The 8,870-nt window shown below is 43.0% G+C and overlaps 1 long non-coding RNA gene across 1 annotated transcript; it reads right to left on the bottom strand.

The window, feature by feature from the left end:
* Positions 1–6,404: 6,404 nt before the first annotated feature.
* Positions 6,405–8,184, bottom strand: LOC147428218 (uncharacterized). Its single transcript, XR_015186061.1, has 3 exons — positions 6,881–8,184; positions 6,650–6,790; positions 6,405–6,560 (listed from the first exon to the last, which is right to left on the bottom strand). It is a non-coding gene; the product is annotated as an uncharacterized LOC147428218 (long non-coding RNA).
* Positions 8,185–8,870: the final 686 nt, after the last annotated feature.

Raw genomic sequence — 8,870 nt, 5'->3', positions numbered from 1 at the left:
GGACACCCATTACCCATCCACGATAAGCTCTAGACCCTCAGCGGGGACACAAGGTAGCACCACCCAAGACCCTAAAATAGCCGCTAGTGATTCCTCCTCCGACTCAGAAATCATGGAAGCATACCCTACCCAAAACACTGAGAGAGAAGGCCATGCACCTCCCGAAGCTCCACAGCCTAGTACTAGTATGTTTAGCCGTTTCATGGAAACATTAGGTAGAGCTACTCGCTCGGAACCTGATGCAAATGAAGCACACAAAGAGGATGGGTTGGACTCTGACACACCTCTACGATACCCCATTGAGTTAAATAGTGCCTATGGAAAAGTGCTATATAACGCCTTATTGGACACGGGTGCTAAATACAATCTGCTATCCTATGGGGTGTGGTGTCAGTTAGGGAAGCCACCTCTATCTGAGAGTATTATCCAAGTCAAGGGTGTCAACAAGAAAAAAACTACGGTTTTTGGAATCTGACACACTTCTGTCAGTTATGACAATGGGGTGGTAGCTCAAGAATTTTTGGTCATGCCTACTGGAACTATGGAGGGTAATATAAACCTAGGCCGCACGTGGATGATAGCCACCAAATGCACTATTGATTGGGGGACTGGGGGTGTTACAACGCAAAAACCAACTCTTAGCCCTACCACTCAAGCCATAGTCCCTGAGATATTGCCCAAGGAAATAAAACCCAAGACATTGCATGTCCAGGAGGTTGAACCATACGTCCCCATAGCCCAACTCTCTAGAGCTTCAACTAATGTAGTTGAAAGAAAGCTTGAGACACACAAGAACCATCCTAATATAACAGAGAAAACATACAAGTGGGTCCCTAAAACCTCTGTAGTGAGCATGGTTGATGCAAAAAAATGGAAACCTAGTAAGAACCGTACCACTCACTCCAAGAAATGTAAAGAAACGCTGCATTGGATTCCTAAACGACTATTGGAAGCCCAAGGCTACTATCAAGGAAATGATCAAATCTGGGTGCCCAAAAGTAAAGTGTACTCTTACCTATCACCTGACCCAAGTGAGCCCAATCCCGTAGCTCCAAAACGAATCAATGATCGTGGAAAGAAAAAAATCACAGAATGCTACACACCCGCTCTCGAGCTAGTTTGGGTACCAAAGAAAGAACGATTTGTTCCACCTAGCTCAGGAAGGGGGGAGTCCCATGAAGCTTTTAGCTCCTCATGTAATACATCCATAGAGGTAAAAGCTTCTACACAGCCTCCATCTATAGTAATGGACCTCAATGAAGCTACAAAAGAATCCACACCTCCCAGTGTTCAAGAATCACCTGATGAACCACTTCAAGTTCAATCCTAGGAGAGTACCTTACCACCCTTGCAACTTGACGAGGCACCTAGGGTAATAGAAAACTACTGGCAAAAATCCTCACCTATTACCAACTGGAACAATTGGTTTCAAAGGGTGACAAGCTCATTTCAAACGGTATGATCTACCCAAGGAAGGGGGAAGTGTTTGCTGACAGTCATCATTCATTTGTTTCCCTCTCAACCTTTTTCCCTGACCTCTTAATCTCCGATCTTAGGGAATGTATATATAAAGCTTTATACTCAAAAAAAAAAAAAAGAGAGCAAGAGCAATTAGCAAACGAGTATGCACATTAAAGTCAAAACATTGACTCAGACCTACACATGTCACATCTGGTACAGTGAAACAGAAACCTATGCCATAAAACACCTTTGATCCTCATCACTTGAGTGATGGAGGGTAAGTAAGATTAGTACGATAGGAGTGTTTCTGTTTTAGAGTTGAGAGATTAGCAAAGTTCTCTTTTCCCACTGATGTTCCTCCTAGAGGTATTGTTTGTGTTTCATAGTGTGTACAGGAGCGTGTTGCTATTGATAGGATTTGGACCTTCATGGAACCTTCAAATCAAGCGCGACCATCAACACAAACAGGTGTTTCTTGTCCATTAGCATTGTCGTTATCTTTTTGCATCTATGATTGGCTGCTTTGATTGTGATTGGTAGCATAATATTCAGCGCATTGGCTTAGTATCAAACATTTAATTCAATGTAATGTTTTGTCATAGTCACTTGTCTAGGTTTAAAAATCAAGTAGTCCGACTAAGCTAGTTTGACCAAGCTAGGTATTAGAAATCTTCTCTTAATACCATGGGGAATGCCTTCCTAATAAACAATGGTTACTTAGGTTCTTAATCCGATTTAGGCAGCATTGTATGAAATGTACTAGGACTTTCTAGTGGGCTTAACCCTAGTGACCTTTAGCTTAAGTATTATAAAGGGAGTTTACTAATGTGATGAGCCTGGGGAGGGTAACAGTGTTATATGACCCCCCAAAGTTACAAAATTAAAATGCTGAAAATGAACAAACAAAAAATCAAAGTGCCACAATGTAAAATTTTAAGCTGGAAGAGAAATCTCAGCTTGATTTGGTACTTCACTCACATGTATCGCCTATGGTACTAGAGCCCTAGAGGTTCCCAGTGTGGGCACTTTTCCTTGAAAAGCAAAAAACCCAAGGCATACAAAATAAGCACCCACTTCATAATTGAATCAGTGTGAAAAGACTTTGGGGGGTCAAAGAAAAAGTAATCAGTCAGGCGATGATTTCATGAAAAATTCCTTTTATGGTAGCTTAACTACAAGGTTTTCTAGATATAGCCTCTAGTCAGCCCTTGAACATGAATACTTGGCTCTCGCGATTAAACAACTTAATTGACCATAGAAAATTAAGAAGCTTACCCATGGTATTAATAATTGATCTCTAGTGCCTTTCGACCGTCAAATTAGTGACCCCAGACTTGTTTAATTTTTTGCCTTTACATCTGTTTATGCATTTGATTACATTGTAATTTAATGTTCATTGCTAACAAATTGTTTGAAATTCTTTTACCAATCAATTTTTCTATCTAAAACTGCATATGCTTTTTAAGAGAATGCAATTACTGTGCCAATGTTGTTTGATTTTGCAGTGACTGAAGAAGGCTAAGGACATTCATCTCAAATGCTCTTCCACCTCGACGATCCAGCTTCAACTCAATAGCTTCCGAGGACGGAATCTACATCAGGAAGGGGGGCATGTTAACCCTCACGGCTCACGGACACCCCATCACCTACGACGGACGTGTATTATGTATTCGATAGAGTCAGGTACCGGGCTTGTCGGTCCAATAGGGAAAGGTAGAGTGATCGCCGATGAGAGGCGCACTTTAACTTGGACATTCAAGGGATTAGTTGGTTAAGCATGGGCGCCCAAGTGTGAATGGGGTGAGCTCCTATAAAAGCCAACTAAACCTAATTTTTACTCATTCTCTCATTTGTGCAATTGAAGAGTTCTCTTGCTCCATCTCCATCTTCTTCTTCTTCACCTCCTTGTGTGTGTGTGTGAGAGAGAGAGAGAGAGGGAGAGTGTGTGTGCGATCGAGCATTACCAAGGCACGACGGCGGCGAAGCGGTTGAGCGCGGCACGACTGCAGCTTCTTCTTCATCGCGGCGAGGAATCCACCACGAAGGCGAGCGTAGAGCGGTGAGTGACACACCCTTTGTTCTCTTGAGCTTGCTAGTTTAGGCTTGTTGTGTGCTTGGAGCCGTTTGTGGCTCGCATACGGTGTATTGGCAAGTCCCTTGCTTCGATAGTGCGGCAAGGAGCGCACATTATTAAAGTGTTATTTTTGAATGATTTATGTAGTTGCATCTCAAATACTTAGTATTTTGATGATTTATTTTATAATCTTCATTCGATATTGATACTTATATTTTGCAAATTCACATTATTTCTCTTGTTTGTGAATGTCAATGATTATGTTTTTGATGATTTATCAGAGAATTCAATTTTATGAGTCAACATCACTACAACAAAAAAGGGGGCCTTCGATGTAGGTTTCGATGCTTTTCATCGAAAAAACCGTCGAAATATGTGTTGGGTTCAAGCCCTTATTGGTCAGCTTATTGGTCAGCCCGTGAGAACAAGTCTCAAGGCATGCAGGTATAGACCATTAGTTAGTTGAGTTTGCATGTGGAAAAAGGTGAGGTAGACATCATCTTCCAAAGGCTATGTAAAGGATTCCATAGATAAAAATTAATATAGCGTGTTCTTTTGCTTCAAGCTTGTGTCGAGATCTCTGCTCTCTCTCTCTCTCTCTCTCTCTCTCTCTCTCTCTCTCTCTCTCTCTCTCTCGCCTTCTGCTGTGCTCAGCACCATGCCATGGCCCTTAGGCTGCATCCCCCATAGCCTCAGGTTCCAACAACTGGTATCAGAGCCTCGAGGGCTGTGCTCGAGAAGCCTCGTGGGTACGACTGCTTGCAGAAGGGGGAACCAACGTAACGACCTACAGCATACCAAGCACAAATACTGTCAATAGGAGCGCCCTGGCCTGAGGAGCATTTCTCGACACCTCGGCTTCTCCTAATTCGGCCTCCTCATCCCGCTGTGAGTAAACTAGCCTTGATCGCCATCGCCTATTCGGCTGCTGCAGACAACTCGTTGTTTTTTGTTGTGTTCACACTATCTAATAATAGTGGCCAACCTACATTTAACCCTTAAAGCAAGAAGGTGTTCACACCCCGCAGTCCAGCAGTCCGCGATTACAACAGACCCAGACCGGCATACTATTGACTGTGTCAAGCTTGCATAAGCAAAGCATTCCAAAATGCTGCTTTGTGGTCTCGGCTATCAATAGCTTTTCGAAACTCCCTTGGACTGTAGACGATAGCATATCACAACACTGCCTTGGAGCAGTCCTTTGTCGGAGTATATAAAAAACGTGGTAGCTTGGCTATAATGGGCAGTACCTCAGCCAGCAACCTTGCCTTAGCTTTGTGAGTGGAAATTAATCAAGTTTTGGCCGTTGCACATGATATAGCACTCGGAAAGGACTTCAAGAAATTTGTGAAGATCATGGGAGTGTTGGGGGGACTCTTGCGGCTATGTTGGTATTATGCCTACACATATTGGTATGTATGCAACCTTTCATTGTTCAAGAATTACGAGACATCGATGCTCACAACAACCAAGACAAATTTCCTTCGAGATGAATTTACATCGACTTGTTTGGTTTTTCGAAACCGATTATCATCATCATTATTTGTTTTGTCCTATTTTATGTCAGTTTTTCTACAGTCTATTGTAAAAAAACAATCATATATTTCCTGTCAAAAGACTTGTAGTCAGTTATTGTCATGCTTTTTCACTATCGTGCCAAATTTTGTACGGGTTATAGACACTGCCACAAAGATAAGTGGTAAGACCTTCCATTTTATCAGTTCTCAGTCCATTTTTGCACGCTCATGAGGTTACTGGGTACACCTTAAACCCAAGGTTTGGCAGTGAACCAAAAACTCCACTTTTGGTAGCTAGTGTTTTGACCTACATCCTATCGGTTCAAGGGGGGGTTACTGACCTAGCACCAGGTTATGGATAAACCAAAAATCCTTGGTTGTGAGAAAACCTAAAACTCACTGTTGACGAGTATACCAAAAACTCGATGTATCATGAGTTGCTTGTCCAGTTCGGGCTTGGGGGGGGGATTGTTGGGTTCAAGCCCTTATTGGTCAGCTTATTGGTCAGCCCGTGAGAACAAGTCTGAAGGCATGCAGGTATAGACCATTAGTTAGTTGAGTTTGCATGTGGAAAAAGATGAGGTAGACATCATCTTCCAAAGGCTATGTAAAGGATTCCATTAATAAAAATTAATATAGCGTGTTCTTTTGCTTCAAGCTTGTGTCGAGATCTCTGCTCTCTCTCTCTCTCTCTCTCTCTCTCTCTCTCTCTCTCTCTCTCTCTCTCTCTCTCTCGCCTTCTGCTGTGCTCAGCACCACGCCATGGCCCTTAGGCTGCATCCCCCATAGCCTCAGGTTCCAACAATATGTGTCCCTATAAAAACGTCGCAATATACGTCAAAAGGCACTGTTATCGATGCGTATTTCAACTTGCCTAGCGACGCAGATTGCAACGACCATAATAGAAAAAAAATATATTGGATAGAGGACAGGCAGCCTGACCTGTGCCCATCCACAGCCAGACTGCTTGTCCTCTACCCAAGAAAGCGAGCAGCACCAAAGTCAACCGTGCTCTCGCAAAAATTTTGGCTGAGTTCCCTTCGTTTTAAAATAAACTTTAAAAAAAAAAACCATATGTATACGCCTCCTACATGCTATCCATGTAGAATCTCACATGAGATTTAAGGCAAATAAAAGAAATGAAATGAACTTTGTGCAAAACCATAACCAACTTAAAACCATAACCATAACGAACTTTGTGCAAAACCATAACCAAATTAAAACCATAACCGGCCATAACCATAAACAAAACAATAACCATAACCATGTCTATACAAGAACAATAACCATAACCATGTCTATACAAGCACAATAACCATAACCATAAGGAAAACAATAACCATAACGATGTCTATACAAGGAAAATAACCATAACCATAAAGAAAACAATAACCATAACCATGTCTGCACAATAACCATAACGCGTCTATACAAAAAAGAGACACAAAAGTGTGTCTGTGTCTCACAAAACATATATATGAAATCCACTGATGACTAGGCATCACAACCTGCACATAGGACAAGTCACAAATTAGTATTGATATTACTTCACATATACTTATTTAATTAAATCAACTCACATATATTAACATCTCACCTCAATCGATCAGCGAGACTCTAAGGCCTCCTAGTCTACAGGCTCTCCTGAGGCAGCAAGATCATTCAATACTTCATAAATACCTCTGCGATATCCATATGTCTCCTCCTTGCGTGTCGGGGCTCGATGCGTTGCAAGATTCTGCGTTTATACAAAAATCAAAGTAATTAAGAATACATGATTCATCAAGTTTAAAAAAACGCCATAGCTAGGATTGGATTGGAAACTCACAAACTCATAGCGAAAGGTGTCGAAGCCTCCGCTGCCAAGATGAGATGTTCCCCTGGTCATCTATGGTATCTGTGCGTCCTGACACTGTTGTCTGAACCGCATGTCCGCTGTATGCTCCTCCTCTCTAATCTACTGCCATGTCTCGTGTGGGATGCCCGAAGGCTTGGGAGAGCCAGTCCTGAAAGCCTGTCGAGCTGCATCTCTTCGATGTTTCAAGGTGTCCCGTGGAACACCCTTGATCCACCTCCTCGGAAGATCCTTTGAACCCAGAGCAGGCTGATACTCTCTCATGATGGTCTCCACTATGTAATTGATTTTGTCGCGATCCTGCTCAGGCCAAGGCGTCAGAATGCTGGTCGAAAACTGCAGCTCCGCGAGCTGGCGAATCCGCTGTCTCATCTCAGTCCCATGCTGAAATAGGCCTCGAAAAAGACGTCGGTATCATAACGTCGGTATCATAACGTCAGTATAAGTACCGGTATAATCTACGTCGGAGTAAACTATGAAATGAGCTTCGGAACACATAATGAAATAATCATCGGTAATACTATAGCATATTCCGATGCGTCTTTTGAAGTCTGTACCGACGCCTATACCATACTCTGTACCGACCAAACCTGCAAATTTTTTTTCGGCAGAGAGGGTTGGGAACTAATGCTGCATGTACTGCAACAAAAGAAAATAGCCCTCGTTGCCAAATGGAAGAGTGCTCAAGCAACCGCACTCAACCTAGAAGCTGACGCTAAAGAGCGAGGGTATTGCAATTAACAAAATTGTAAGAATAACATCAGCCGACAAAGCGATTGGCTGATGGTCGAATTTGAAGATGACAGAGATGGTGGAGCTAGGTTTTGGCCCCATATTTACGGGCATTGAAGATTCCGAGGATTGGTTAGCAGATTTTGAGCTATGGTTGCTGTCGATACGCATGTCGATGGATTCAAAAAGGTTACAGACGGTGCCGTTGTTGATGCGAGGACGAGCCAAGGTGTGGTTCGATCGCTTAAAGAGCAGTGCTCGAGAATCATGGCAAAGGTTGCAGAGTCAGTTTCTGGAGCGGTTTTCGAGAGGTGATTACGGTAGAAAAACCAGTGCAAGGCTGAAGGCGGTACACCAGGATGTGAGTAAGGATTTCTCTATTTTCATTGAGCAGTTTAAATCTTGTTGGAAGCAGTTAGAGATTGCTACTGGAGTCAAAAGCAATCAATCTTTGAAGTTGTCAAAGCTGTTAGAGTGCTTGCATCCGAGGATTAGAGAAAAGGTCGAAGATGGCACAGATACCTATGAAGACATGGTCTATCTGGCAAAGATAAAGAGCAGAAAGGTGAAGCGGAAGTTGGAGTTGGGAGTGTTAAAGCCTGCAGATTATATGCCTATTGTTGTGGAGATAGCAAAGTGCTCTTGGGTCCAATCAAAGGTGATTCCACTTGTGCAAAATGCAAGGCCTGTGGAGGTAAGACCTGCTATTGGTTATGTTCCTTGGAGGTTTCCAGTTTGTGATATGCATGTGCCGAGGGTGGAAGAGCTTGTCAATGAGGGTCAGCTCCATGAGGTGAACCGATGCAAAAGCGGTAGCAGATGTAGACGTTCCGGTACGGATGAAAGAGTTCAAGCATGTTCTTGTTGAAAGTTTGCATGAAAAGGTAGCAGAATGCAATCAAGATGCAGATACCGAGGGTTCAGAAGCTGATGAAGAAAGTTTGCAAAGTGGTGAAGATGGTCAAGCTTTTGTGGAGCAGCAAGTGGATGCAGATGCTGATATGGAGTTGGCATATGAGGCCGATGCCGATGAAGATACAAGCTCGAGTAGCGAGGAGACAAGCGAGGAAAATAGTGACGATGAGTCCACATCCCATGACGAGGAGACGGAATCTGATGAGCCCGAACTGGTAAAGGTAAAGCTGCCCTCTTTTATGTCTCATTATATGGTAGTAGCCCATGTGCAAGAAGAGTAGGGAATAAAGCAAGCCGAGATACTTGATGAGAGCCA

Source organism: Adiantum capillus-veneris, chromosome 23, assembly GCF_014529385.1.
Source record: "Adiantum capillus-veneris isolate H3 chromosome 23, ASM1452938v2, whole genome shotgun sequence".
NCBI classification, from domain to species: domain Eukaryota; kingdom Viridiplantae; phylum Streptophyta; class Polypodiopsida; order Polypodiales; family Pteridaceae; genus Adiantum; species Adiantum capillus-veneris.
This window is presented reverse-complemented; position numbering and strand designations above follow the sequence as displayed.